Source organism: Topomyia yanbarensis, chromosome 2 (assembly GCF_030247195.1).
Source record: "Topomyia yanbarensis strain Yona2022 chromosome 2, ASM3024719v1, whole genome shotgun sequence".
Classification (NCBI taxonomy): Eukaryota; Metazoa; Arthropoda; class Insecta; order Diptera; family Culicidae; genus Topomyia; species Topomyia yanbarensis.
The window spans coordinates 120,720,868-120,734,644 of record NC_080671.1 but is presented as its reverse complement, the minus strand read 5'-3'; the positions used below and the strand labels follow the sequence as shown (position 1 = coordinate 120,734,644).

The 13,777-nt window shown below is 36.3% G+C and overlaps 1 protein-coding gene across 2 annotated transcripts in view; it reads left to right on the top strand.

The window, feature by feature from the left end:
* LOC131679641 (zinc finger protein chinmo) overlaps positions 1–13,777 on the top strand; it is a 253,741-nt gene that overhangs the window by 114,157 nt on the left and 125,807 nt on the right. For both annotated transcript variants that reach the window (XM_058960373.1, XM_058960371.1), the window contains exon 2: positions 7,278–7,299. The gene's annotated coding sequence lies outside the window, so the exon portion shown is untranslated. The remainder of the gene's footprint in view (positions 1–7,277; positions 7,300–13,777) is intronic.

Genomic DNA, 13,777 nt, shown 5'->3' with positions numbered 1-13,777 from the left:
AAATGTATCGAAAACTAGTTATATAGAAGAACTTACTCTCTTCTAGCATCTGAACCATACACCGAAACTTAAACGTAAGATTCACGGTTTGCGCGCGATCAATCAAGAATACACGCGAATATCCGAATGGCCACACGGTTCTAAAATCGAGCTCATACACGCGAAGTTGCATATATGCTAGCAGACGCGACATACAAACGCCCCCGCGATCGAACACGTTAACGTACAAATGCTCGAGCCTTTCGCGATGATACACGCGATCATGAAGTGTCTTCAGCCACACATAGCTGAACCGTGCAATGAATATCACGTTCTGAATCACGATCAGCTGCAACTGACCTTAAGTAGTGTTTCAGTGGGTGAAATTAGCCTTCTCGTCTGCAATTGTAGTGAGTGATTCTGACGGGGAGCCTTTCCTTAGCCCTACAGCTTCAGTAGGATAACTTTCGAAAAAAAATATATGGCGGAATTAAAATGTAAAACGTTTTTCCAAACTTATATCACCACCGAAAACAGTGAAAAAAGTACTCATAATAAATTTTCGATTTAATGGTTCAAAGTCGAGTATAATCAAAGAATAAAATCAGTAAAAATTTAACCCCTTCGAACCAAACCTTTCTGCACGATAGGACCAACCTCAGAAATCAGCTCCAACATTTGCATGCGTTTGCGCTCGTTCCGGTTTCCGATATTCTCCGATAATAGCTCGCACGAACAGCAACGCAGCGGTCCTGAATGATAATAACAAAGGCGAGAACAGAACCATAACAAAAAAATTAACAACAACAGCGCAGAGATATGATATTATTCCTCACAACCCATCAGTGCTGCGACCAATGCTCGACCGCAGAGAGAGAGAGAGACCGAGCGGAAGGGGAACCGCTGGCAGCAAAAGCAAGCAATCCTGATTCTAAACCGGGCGAGTGGTGGTCTTCGGGCGCAAAGATGGGATCTAGGGTGGTGAAGCAGAAAAGTAGGTACACGCCATCTAAGCGCAATGCCACTCGGTATCAGTTGCTTTCACTTTCACCCAACTATAGTGGGTGGTGAGTCGGTGGGTATACCTTCAGAGAGGAAAATATATGCGTTGTCCATGTATATACTCCACTGACTGGCACGGAACGGTATCAGGCCACGCTCCAACCGAGGAAAACCGGTGACACTCGAGTCACACGACTGCTGCGACCGATGTGGGGTTTGAGGACATTGTTATGTATTAAAACGGGTTCCGACACCGGGCGAGGGCTGCTTTTTAGTTCAAGAGCAACGCATACACCGATCGGGAATATAGTATTTAAAACATGGTATCCAAGCGAATTCATCGACTCGGCTAGTGGGTGGTGGGCTTGGGTGGCAGCCTGCTTGGTTGGATTGTTTTTCAGTCATTCGTTATATACTGTGCCTGCTGCTGCTGCTGCTGCTGCTAGCTGATGTTTAACTGATTGCACCAATACACAAGCCTGGGAGTCAACCGGCAGCGAAGCGAAGTTTGTTTTTCTTTTCGCATCCTCGGTCGTACAGCTGCTCTTCTGCTGTAGCTTTCGTATCGGGTGGTGATGGTGGTGCTGGTGGTTCGGTGGTATGAGGTCACTCAGAAAGCCCACTAACTGAAGGTTCAGAGTAGAATGAGTCAGTCTGATGTGTGAGTGTGTGTTCGTATATGCCAACATTGAGTGCACTAATACAGCATAGTGATAAGGATGAAGTCACTGTACACACACACACACAGACAGCCAGAAGATAACGAAGACAAGCGGATATGGTTTTCCCATTGCAGCTTGTCGACCGGGATTAGTGAAAAGTGAAAGTGATGCAACGAATACAGAATGCGGAAGGGAAAATTAGAATCATTGTCCCTATTGGTATAGAGGGAGACGAAGAAATCGCATTTTTTTTTCGTGCGAATGATTTTATTCGTGGCGATTCTCGTGAGGATCATCAGATGATTTTGTTACCTAAATTACTGTTCATGTCACCGTGAGATACATTTCCGATCTTGTGCAACGGTTATTGAGAAAAATCAATATATTTATGACAGTATGTTACCCCCGGAACAATCAGAATAGTTGGTATTCACCCGTAAGTAGGTTTTATTGATGTTGTTCATGAATTTATGAAAAAATCACGACATCGAAAACGATTTGCGAAAACCATGACCAGGTTCCTACAATTATTAATAATTAACTCCAGATTCATGAAACTATTCGTGTTTCCAAGAAAATAGCTCGCACGAAAAATATAAATGGCGTTGGGTTACTGTGGTTGTCCTCTGGACACATTTAGTTTTAGTTATGATACTTGTTCATGATTTGGGGACAGTTAAACGATGTTCATGATTTCAGGAACTTAGTCACAAATTCGTAATTTCTCATCATGTTCCTATGATATATTATTCTTGAGTTTACTATTGGATTTTTTTGTAGAATGGCGTGGTTTATGCTCATGATATCTGTATCTTAGTCACGGTTTTCAATATTTCCATTCACGTTATCGTTAATCACGAGATCCGTATCGGATTTGTCTGGTACAGTAGGGTGATTGATGTTCATGATTTCCGGGTTTTAGTCGCGATTTTCGTAATTTATATGCATGTTATCGTGATATATTTATCTTGAGCTTGAAAATTTGGGTAGAAGTAGTTTAGATTGTTTTGTTTACACTGTATTTTTATCGCTGTCAGTTTTTCAAAAATTGGAAAAAATGGCGCCACCCAAAAAGTAACGTCGCAAATTGATTTTGCACAAGAACCTGGAAAATCCTCAACTTTCTAAACAACTCGGGATCGTGCAGTCAACGATGCGTCGCGCGATTAAACGTTACTAGCAAACTGATATGAATGTTCTATCAGTGATCAGGATCACAAGCGTGTAGCGAAAGCATTTATGTTTAGAATCCCAGTGCTTCAGCCAGAGATGCGGCCAAAAACTTGATTCTGTCGAAGTCTTTCGTTCAAAGAGCCAGGAACCGAGATGGACTGTATACGCACAAAGTGCAGAAGGCTCCAAATCCTGACGAACGGTGAAATACGGTGAAAAAGTCACGTACACCCAGATTCTGACGAATCCTCATTGTCTCATCAGGGATGATAAGACTTACGTCGAGGCGGATTTCCGACTGCTTCTGGGGCTATTGTTGTTCACCGCCCAGCATAAGTTTGATGTTCCGGAGGAAGTAAGGAAGTAGAAAGTTTGCATAAATACATGATTTGGCAAGCAATTTGCTCGTGTGGCAAACGGAGTGCGCCGTTCGTGACTACCGCGACTGTAAACGGGGAGATTTACCTCAAGGAGTATCTACAGAAGCGTCTGCTTCCGCTGCGAAAGCAACACGAGGGCCTTACGATCTTCTGTCCGAATCTAAATTCGTGCCACTATTTAAATGTTGTCCTATGGTGGTACAAAGCCAACGGGGTTACTTTCGTACCCAAGAACATAAACCTCCCCCCCACCGCATAAGAACTAAGGCCCATCGAAAAATACTGGCAATTATGAAGCAGGGACTACGGAAGCATCCCAAGGAGATTAAATCTGAGGAAGACATGAAGAAAAAGTGGGTTTCCATGCAAAAAAAACCTGCGGCCAGATGTTGTACAGTCCCTAATGGGTGACATTAAGCGTAAGGTGCGATCGCATGGTTATGGTATTGAAGTTGAATTGAATAAATGTACCAAAAGCTTACCAATGGGTTATATTTTATTGTCTGAAATTTTGGAATGGTCCACTAGGTAATTTTCCACAGCGTTTTTTCCGTGATGCAATTTGATGTGGGACACCCTTTATCCAGGTTTGGGTTTGCATGAGATAATTCGGTACCCAATATCAATCGTTTCGTCTTTCGGCATGCTGCATTACTCTAATATATCTAATATATCTGTGGAAATAATGCGCTTTAAAAAATAGTAAAAAGTGCAAAGAATGTAAATGAAAGAGGTTTCTAAAAAACAAAGAGAATATACACGCAAAAGAAGGGTTAATTAGAAACAGAAGAAAAGTATGTTAACATCAAAATGGTAATCTTTAAAAATTTAAAATATATAAAAAATTAGAGCTGAAAAACGGAAAAAATATGAGTACAATTGAAGAAATTGAAATATTTAATGCGTAGTAATCACAAAAAATGAAAATTAAGCAATGGGAAAACTGAATATTGAAAGAATATACAAATGTAGTATAATCGAGAACAACTAAAACCAAAACGATAAAAAATTGATAAAAGTGAATAGAGAAACAAATGGCAAAGATTTAAAAATTTGAAAATTATTGAATACATGGTGAAAGTTATAAAAAAAAGTAAAAGTAGAGAAATTCGGAATCCAATAAAAATTAAATAAACTATTATTAAAATTATTAGCAAACACCAACATAAAATGCATAAATCTGAAAAATTCGATTAAATGAGCATACAAAATATATCAATCGTTATAAACAAGAAATATTTAAAGCGAAACCGAAACCGCATTGCCTTTCGTTCCCAGTACAATACATTTAATCAATGTAAAAAAAGCCAAGTGAGTTTTTTCATTGTAAAAATAATGCTGAACACGAATATTGTTTTGGTTTTTCGATATTTCTATTCTTGAAAAAAAAAAATGCTGACATTAACATGAAACATACGCCTGGCGGGCATGATAGGTCAGCCGTTTGGGGCACTATGGGATAATACTATAATGTAAATTTGAATTATTTAGACAGGGAAATTGTACGTAATTTCGAACGCAAAACGCTTAATCGAAGTGAAGAGGATATAAAGAACGCAATTGGTTCTGTTCAAGATTACGGCAGTATTCGATCCGCCTCTAAACAATTCAAGCTTTCGTTCAAAAAAAATCGAAAGTACATGATTGAAAAAGAGAAAGAAAAGGAATCCAAAAAAATGCTCCGAAGTGCAAACGTGATCGTCGCGCAGCTAAGCAACCACCAGAATGCACAGCTTCCATTCTACACTCTGGCGACACTTCCTTCCGGCACTCTTCAAAGAAAAAATGAACTGCTGGTTTTCTAGGGGGCCGTACACAAATGACTTAGCTTTTTTCAGGCGACTTTCGACCCCTCCCTCCCCCTCGTAGCATTATGTCACAAAACTCTAACCCCCCTGGTTAATAACATAGCATTTTCCAAGACCCCCTCCGCCGTAACGGGGCCGACCGATGAAAAAATCAGAAACAAGTTCTTTCAAAATTTTTGACGTACAAAATAAGTCCATTTCATGCCAAATACCGTGTTGATAGGTTTGTTTTGAATGATTCTAAAACGCATGCGTTAAATTACAAAATTTTGTTTGAGTGAATCAGAAGAAAAAATTTAATTCAGCTACCAAACTAAATCTTCTAGTTAGTACGATGAATCTTTCTGGTCTATCTCCTGTAAAGTCCCTTTTTGGTGTAAAAACCCATCTAATAAATTTGCGACAGTGTACAAAATCTATTCCGTGAACCGAAAAACTTACAACATGTAAAACCACGCGAAAAAATTAAAACTTGCGAGAATTTAAATTTATTTATCTTGGGAATAGTGTAACATTGTACTTTCGAAATAGGTTAAATGAAAAAAAATAACAATAATGCACATAACGAAAACTAAATGTGAATAAATATGTAAAAACAGTTAAAATGTTAATTAATTAACAATGGGAAAAAAACAACAAGAAACAGAAAATTAAAAAACTAGAAAACATTATACTCAGTTGCGTTTCGGCTTCGCTTCATCAGAAACCGACACTAACTTATTGTCGGAATAGATTAGCGCCGGCTTTACGCAAATCCCTTAAAACTAAAACACACTTTGTGTTTCAATCGAACGACTGATCAAACGTGATGTCCCGTTCGAGCAGAAGTTCTGTTTATGCCGATGAGACACAGTGAAGCCGAAACTTGTCTTGACTTAGCAGGCCTATGCTAAGCCAAGACAAAATATAGCATAGTAGAAAACATTAATTTAAAAAATGTAGAAATGCAAAAAAAAGTATGGAGAGGAGTAGGGGAAAAAGGGTGACAGTGGAACTATGAAAACGTATTGTTTTCATAGTTCCACTGTTACCCTCTTTCCCCTAAAGTAGAAAAAGGATATGATACGAATAAATGGAGCAAGAAAATTCTAAAAGTTGGATTAAATAACAATAGAAACAAAAAAGCAGGATATTAAAATATGGAATAATAGAAAAAAATCAAATAAAATTTGTAAAATTTCCACAAAAAACTGCAAAAAATAGAATTATAGAAAAATGGCCATAAATTAAAATAAGTAGCAGCAACAAAAAAATGCAATAATGAAGAAAGTGAAAGGATGGATAAATTAAAAATATGGTAACAATAAAAATGGGTAAAAAGGCAGATTGTAGAAAATGCAGAAGTACAAAAAATGCACAACAAAAAAAACAGTTCACGAATACATGATGAATTCTTCATGATTTTGTAAACTATTTCACTGGCACGCATAGTCAGTCGTAACTATTATACTAGAAATCATGAACCAGGTCACATATCCATGAATAATATTTCATGATTTTGTGAACTATTTTACGGGGACGCATGGTCAGTTGTAACTAATATGCTAGGAATCATGAACCAGTTCACGTATACATGAGTAATATTTTATGATTTTGTGAACTACATCACGAACACGGATATTGAAGCGTGACTAACATTTTAAAAATCATGAATTAGTTTACGGGGATTCAAGGGATTCATGAATAATGTTCGGAGTTTCGTAAAATAGTTCAGGAGAAAATATTTAGACCGTTTTCATTTTGTGATCTAATTCACAACCATGAAAACCAGATCGTAATCAAGATGTAATAAATCAGGATTCAGTTCGTGTCGTTTAATTGGACTCTGAGTAATGTTCCAAAATCTCTGATTCAAATTACGAGTTAACTTTTGGTTTGTAAAAACTGTTATTAAATTCGTTCACGTACAGAAAATCGATTTGGGTACGACATGGAGGAAACCGTGACTGAAATGCATAAGACGAAAACAAATATCTCCACGTGATAAAACAAGTGTTATTTATGCATTACAGAAAAGAAATTGAGCATAATTATAAAACACATAATTTTTGTTCATGGTCTTTCTAGAATTTATGGTACTGTATTCACGGTTTTGGGAACAATTTTTTCCGTTTAGTAAAGTAATATTGAACGAATTTATATTTTTTTTCTTCTTTTCTTTGAATTTAATTTAAACATGCAAATCATAGTTAAATTTACGTTTTGAGTATCTATGTTTAAACTATTATAATGCATTAGAAATAATTAATAACAATATTTTCTTTTTCTTTCAGATTCGTAGTAATTTTCGAAAAGGTAAGTTAGCCTCACTGGTCTTGAGTGTTTTAGCAAGCTTTCGTTTTCTGGATGAAAAAAAAAAATTCTGCCGTGATTCGCCACTGGCAGGGCGGCTATTACCATTCCCGTGACTAAGGAAATTAGCGAAAGAAATAAATAACGCCAAAATAAGAGATCCGAGATTACACACCAAACGGCACGGAAAAGTTTCGCCCGTTTTGCTATTAGAGCTAGACCGATTCCCTACCAATGTAGCTGGGTCTTCAATTCCACTTTATACGCTGGCATGCTGAAGCAGACCGTTACGATGTAATAGTTCAGAAGTGGGTGGAAATGCTTAGGTATGAAAAGCAATTTACACTTTCCACTTTTTATTTCGGTGCGCGCTTCGTGCGCGTTTTTTTTTCCGTGCCGTATTCTAGATTCAGTGCGTTTTCACGGCAAGGTCCCCCAACGAGGCATGATATATTTGACTTGTATTAGTCGATTCATCACTTTCGCGAGTTACCGATTAGGTATATTATCGAGATTTTCTGGCATTATTGCTGACCGGTGTAAGGTGCGCGTTCAAGGTGACGGGACCAGGGATTTGGTTTGTTTGGCACTACTTACTTCTAATTTGACAAAGAACATTCGGGTAATTGAACTTTCTCACACCGCGGGACATTTGTCAGTTCATGTTAGACGGCAATTAAAAATTGCTAGTTGCTGTGAGCAGATCCCATTATCTGATTGAGAGGCGTTCTCGCAAATGTTCGTGTGCTGAAGGTGATGAAGTGAGTTTCATTAAAGTTTTCATTTGGGATTTCTCAGTAGTTGTACGGAGGTGATTCCAACTTGCAGAGTAAGCAAACTGGCGTAATTTTCATGGCAGTTTTTTTTTCAAATCTAGTTAATTACGAGAAGTTTTGATGTGTATCTAGAACTTTTTTGTATGGATGGAAAATTATTGAATACATACTTATTTTTTGACAGAGATATGTATTTTTTAAACAAATTGCTCGCGATAAGATGTTCTTCCTTACTTCTTGCACTTATGGGTCAAGAGCGTAAATCCGCCGTTATTGAAATTTGCTGTTTCGCTGATGGGTAATGTTATTCGAGACATTGTTTTGAATAGGTTTACCTGTGATGAGTGGGTAACCGACTGTGATACATTCTCTTCAGCATTTGTCGCGCAAGAATTTCCATGGTATATCGTATGATTACAGCACTGACACATGCCCTTGATGGGTACATGGTGTGGTTTGTGTAATTTTAATTCCATTTGTTTGAATTGAAGAGACAGGTAGAAATGTATTGGTTTTTCCACCCGCATTCTCGCTTCCAAAAGACAGTAAGCTATACTTGTGAAGTTTCTCGAAGTTTGTGGTGTAACTGTTTCCACTTGTTCGTAATGCGACATGTATTTATAATGAGCTTTGGGCAAGTACGCGGTGCGAAATATTGTAGGTGCACCTCTATATTGTCTTTTTCTGTATACACGGGAATCTTAATTCTTAACTATTTGAGCTAACGTATTCAATGATATTAGTATTGAATGGCGCAGTTGGTGTAACTGAACATAGGCTGCTTTCATCAGTCTAAGCTCCATTTTCACTTTCAGAAAATATACCGCTGTACAAAAGTTTGGGTTAGAGCAGCACTTTTTCGTCAACTTCACCCATGGCGGAAAGGATTAAAATAATGTTTTCTTTGTTCTTGAGATTATGAATACTAAATCTAGGGGCTACTAGTTGTCGTTCACTTTGCTCACTTCTACGAACGCTAGTATGTACTAAGCCAGGGTTTTTTTTGTTGAGATATCTAATACTCTTTCAATACTCCAAAACAGTGTGATATCGATAAAACCTGCGGGAGGATAGATGTGCATATTAACCATAATTCTGAAGAGCCCAATCCAGGGATATTTGCAGCCTGTTGCAATGTGGCATTTGGTTCGATACTTCATATTCACATCAGATTTGGTCCGTTAGTTTTCCGGGCATTCAGAATCTTTAATAGGAAATGATGAATTCTGCTCCCCCTCCATCCACTCCTGGCAGAAAATCTGTAGCTGTGGCAGAAAGGCTTCAGTTTTCTATGCAACGAATAGTTAAATGTCTGGATCATTTATAACAGGGGCACTTTCAAATGCGTATATTTGCTTAACCTTGCTTTCAATCGATTTTAGGACATTTTTTCAAAGACGTTAAAAAATAATATAAAATATTTTCTCTGTCAAAGAAGCGTTTTTGAATTTTTTTTTCACAAAACGTGTTTTTGTGTACTTTTTTTTTTTTTTAATTTTTGCTTTCTTATGAAAAATTATCCAATCAGAAAAATTATCGACCAATATTTCGCTAAATATTGGACGGAACTGGGGTGGATGTAGCTCTTTTGGGATTATCATTGTACTATTGTAATTAAACAATCATGGGATTTAGTCCGTTTACTTTTGAATCCATATTGTTATCTGTGACGAAAACTATTATTTTCTTGCCACAGGAACCCTTGCCAAATCATATTTTTTCGCGAACACTAATTTGAATCGGCCAGAAACCTAGCCGCTAGAATTATAGACCCGGATTTGGTTCGAAAATGGCTTTCGCATCTTAATAGGAAAAATGAAATTGATTCTTTTTTGACGCTGATAAGAGGTGTTCCTGCTGTCTCTGGAAATATACCAATAGCAAAATTCAAAATTAGTGAAATTACAGTTTGCTTGGTTTATGGATCAACGTGTGGGGTTTAAAAAAATCTTCCATACCAAAACGTGTTTATCTGATCATTTATAGGATTTCATTATCTTTCAAAATTTTATATTGCTATGCAATGATGAAGACTGAAGTAATTCATCAGGAAGATTGCAATGTTTCCTAGCTTACACCGTAAAACACATTTACTTTCAATATTTCATACAAAATTCTACCTGAAACGTTGCCACATTAAATTAAGTTAATTCAACAATTCTAGCATTTTGTTGCAAATACTATGGTTTATATTCCAAATTAACCCGGAAAGCTGGCAATATTTTCAGGTAATAAGACAAACTTTGTTCAATCTGTTAATAAAAAAATTCACGGAGATAGTAAATAAGAACTTTCCTAGAACTTTGGACTGAAAACCATTGCAGGTTTAGAAGGTGTATAGTCAATATTAGCGAACTTACGCGCGATTTTATTTTGCCGTCTTCCGTGACAGCCGTGTAACGTTGACTGGAAAAAGAAAGGTGGCAGATATTTTCAAACACATTAAGAAGTTTGCAAAGGAATATCTTGTGTGGCAGGCCATCTGTTCCTGTGGCTTGACGAGCGGTTGTGAAAAACTTGATGGAAGGAGTCGAGCAAATGGCCCAGTAACTCGCATTCGGTAAAAAGGAAGCTTGGTTGAATCTTTTTTCATTATTCTGCGTAAATTGAACTTTGTTTTATTCGTTATGTTAATTTAACTTATTAAATTAGATGTATCTATCTATTTTTCCACTCTATTTGTTTTATTCAATTTTATTGATTCATTGCGTTTTATTACAATCCATAAAATTGATTACATTTATTTTATTCAGTCTATCCACTTCATTTACTTTATTTCTCAAGAACTTTAAACGGCTTTTGGTAGTCCTTAGTGGATTAAAGCGACTTGTTTGTTCTTAAATCCCAACGTTTCGACGCCTTGTTGTGCGCCTTCTTCAGGGGAGAAGAAGGTGTTCCTCGTTAATCAGTTTTTTATCTCCTGAAGAAGGCGCAAAAGGCGTCAAAACGTTGGCATTTAAAAACAAACAAGTCGTTCTAATCCACTAATGACTGCAAATAGCCGCTTAAAATTTGATTCTGTTATTCATCTTACGCTTTTTATTTACTTCATTTCTTTTATACATTTTAAATTTTATTCCTCACATTTGTTTTACGCATTTTATAATTTTATTATTTTTTTCTATTAATTTTATCTTCTACTTTGGTTCAATTTATATTCATTTCATTTATATATTTCATTTCATTGGTTTTTTTTGTCTTACTCAGTGTATAAATTTTATTCGTTCTTTTTTTATTTCCCTAATCGAGGTTTTAGCCTCATTCGTCTCTTTTCGGGTTAGAAAAATCTCTAACCTTTATGTGCGGGGTTGACAATCGAACCCGAGTGAGCTTCGCAGAAGTTAATCGATGTTTCATTATAATGATTTTGTTGTCATAATTGCATTTTTTTGCTATTTTTTCATTTTATTCATTTTATTCGGTTTATTGAATTTATTTTTGTTTTTAAATTTCATTTATTTTATAATTTATTTTTAATTTCTATTGCCTTTATTCATTGCTTTTATTTTTGAATTTTATTTATTTTTATTCTATTTATGTTATTGATTTGAGTAATTTTGTAGGATTTTTTGTTGTTCTTTTTCAAGCAGGATTTAAAACTGCGTATTCTCGTCTCTAGTTGATAGCATACTTCGCATAAATTGTATTTCATGATCAGCTTTTTTCTAGCACATATAAGGTTCCCTAAATATATTTTCCTGACACTGTTGGTATCATGAAAGATCAAGACTGATCCTTTTCTCAAATGTCAAAATTTTTGCTTTCCGATGCTCAATGCACGTCTTCAAGGATTATGCAATAGTCCAGTTGCATCGAAAAGATATGCGAAGACAATTTTAATTGATAGGTTTTATTAGTTTTCAATCAAATTTCAAAGAAACGAAGATACATACACTGGTTTGTTTAAACTACATGAACTAAGCTTCTCGATAGTTGAACGATGTTAGTGATTTCAGGAGCTTAGTAGCGATTTTCGTAATTTCTCATCACGTAACCGTGCTATTTTATTCATTAATGTGCTAGCGGATTTTTCTAGCAAAGTAGCGCGAGTTATGTTCATGATTACAGGATTTTAGAACCGGTACTGCTGTACTGAAGCCCTCAGTACCGGTAGTACCCGTAAAATACTGGTAGTTCCGGTAAAGTACTGATAACGTACCGATACTCAAATATTATTTTTCAAAAACGTCGAAACATGCGTTACAGTTAAGTTGAATGCTCAAACTGATGGTCTTATTCTCAATTGATCGATTTATTCTGATCAAAAAAGCATATGTATTGTTTGTAACTGGGTCGGAATGATATGTCTCATTTCAGCACGATATATACGCGGCACCATCTTTTATTTAGAGATCTATGCCCCTTCGAAATCAATAACTGCTAAGCTGGTGATGGTAAGTCCAAGAAACCCTATCATTTACAGAAAATCAAAGCGAAAATGTCAGTAAAACCGAGCGCATTGCTTGCATTTCCTCTCGGCATTATCGCTTGGCTGTAAATTGGTTTCGATCTTAATGCGGTTTTTCGATCACCAAAAAAAGTAAATTTCTCCAATCGCAGCAGTTCACCAAGCGTAAAATTGTTAGTTCCTAAATCGGTGTTCGTTCTTTTATTGATAATGATTTAAGAGCAAACCAAATACAGACGTAACTTAGGCCAGTCTTGTAACGTGCCACTCAGTGAATAATAAGAACCAATCAGAATATCGCTAATAAAAAAATCAATACAAATTTTTACGACACTTATGCTAGATATTTTAAAATTTAATACCAGATCGTTGACATTTTGTTTCGATCGAATAGTGCAGCAATTAAAACATACCGTTCAGTACAACGGGAGTTAGTTATGTTCAACTTCTACAATTATTGTGATGACGGTCCCGCCTCATTCCCTCACAAAGCTGAACGATGTATCTGGAAGATTATTATTATATTTAAAAGCCACCTTGCAGACCGATATTTTCTAATGAGTCCCTATAGGGTTGCATACTACCGTTATAAGCTTAATTATCCCATGTTCTATGGGATACCCTGTATACATGAGACATTTATGCGTAGAACGGCGGCACATGTGTTTCATAAAAATACTTGTACGGTATTAGCGGCACCACAACCTTAGTAATATTGAGTAGAGTGATTCATGTTCATGATTTCAAGATCCTAGTCACGATTTTCACGAGTAATGTGATTTAAGTTCATGATGTCAGGATTTTAGTCGCGATTTTCATAATTTCTATTCCTGTTATTTTAATATTTTTTGCCACGAGTAGAGTAATTTATTTTCATGATTTCAGAACCTTAGTCACCATTTTAGGTATTTTTTTCACGAGTAGTGTGATTTATGTTTTTTAATTTCAGGATCTTAGTCATTTCGGTTGCTATCGGATGTTTTACTCGGAGTATTGTGACATTATGAACTGGATCATAAAAGGGTTACTGATTCGCTGTATCTTGTTCTGTGATCTATCTATCGAACACTATTTGTAGCAGTTTTCGTTTTCTGTCCAGACATCACGCTGAACCTTATCCAATCAATAACGAGGTTCGAGGTCCTAATAGTTTAATTATATCTTGTGCTCGTACCTATTAATAGTCGCTAGATTGACATTTCATGAAAAAGTGCATGGAACAAAAATGATTCTGCGGAATAATATTCCGAATTTTGTGAAATAATTCCCGTGAAAATTTCATTACCATGTGCATGCT